The following is a 1,326-nucleotide window of genomic DNA, read 5'->3' on the forward strand; positions in this document are numbered from 1 at the left end:
AGACAGAAAGAAAGCGAAAGAGAGGGAGAGATTTATTTATTTAATTTATGTGCATATATGCATGGGCATATTATACATACATATATATATATGCACATACACACACACACACAGAACATGAAAGAGAAAAGGAGGAATTTGGTGTTTAAACAGTAAGTGGTGTGATAAGATAAAAGAATAACGGGTTGAGCGGATACTCAGGGACCCCAGCTGCGTGAGAAACAAGTAGTAAAAAAGAATGCGTCTGTAGGTGGGGATGGGTGTAATGTGCGTAACGGTTATTCTATTACTCTTTCTTGAAAGACAAACTTTTTTTAAATGTCAGTTTATCTCCCCCAACACCGCCACCCTCGTATCAACTGACCCAGATTTTTTTGGCCAATCCAGAACACCTTCAGTTCACGTTGTTGTTGTTGTTGTTTATTCCCAGGCCGATTCCTGCTGAAGCAGACACAATCAAATGTATGTCAGCCTAGAGCATCCTCTCTCTTACCTAAGACCAGTATTAAGACCATTGTTAACATTAAGACTAAGACTAACATTAAGACCGAGATTAACATTAAGACTGAGATTAACCTTAAAACTAAGACTAACATTAAGACCAAGTTTAACATTAAAACCATGACTAACATTGAGACCAAGACTAAGATTAACACTGAGACTAACATTAAGACTGAGATTGACCTTAAGACTAAGACTAGCGTTAAGATCAACACTAACATTAAGACTAAGACTAATATTAGTTTCATATTTTGTCACAAGGCCAGCAATTCCGGGGATAAAGCGATTAGATTGACCCCAGTACTCAACAGGTACTTCTATCGACATCGAAAGATAAAAGTCGACCTCGACGGAATTTGAACTTATAAAGTAGAAACGGGCGAAATGCCGCTAACCATTCTGCCATCTTCACTAAGATTCATCTCAAGATTAAGGTCATTTCACTGAGAATGGCTTTTATGATCAGACTTTATCTTGGTCCACTGGCGTGGACTGAAAATAAAGAAAGTCTGCATAAAATGTTATTTACTGAAAGTTGTTAACCAACGGAAATTTTCCTTTTAATTGGAGAAGCAAAAATCTAGACGCATTCTTTTATTCTTTTACTTGTTTCAGACATTTCACTGCGGCCATGCTGGAGCACTGCCTTTAATCGAAGAAATCGACCCCAGGACTTATTCTTTGTAAGCCTAGTACTTATTCTATCGGTCACTTTGGCCGATCCGCTAAGTTACGGGGACGTAAACACATCAACATCGGTTGTCAAGTGATGGTGGAGGGACAAACACTGACACACAAATACATACACACACACACATACATACA

The sequence above is a fragment of the Octopus bimaculoides genome, chromosome 13 (genome assembly GCF_001194135.2).
Source record: "Octopus bimaculoides isolate UCB-OBI-ISO-001 chromosome 13, ASM119413v2, whole genome shotgun sequence".
NCBI classification, from domain to species: domain Eukaryota; kingdom Metazoa; phylum Mollusca; class Cephalopoda; order Octopoda; family Octopodidae; genus Octopus; species Octopus bimaculoides.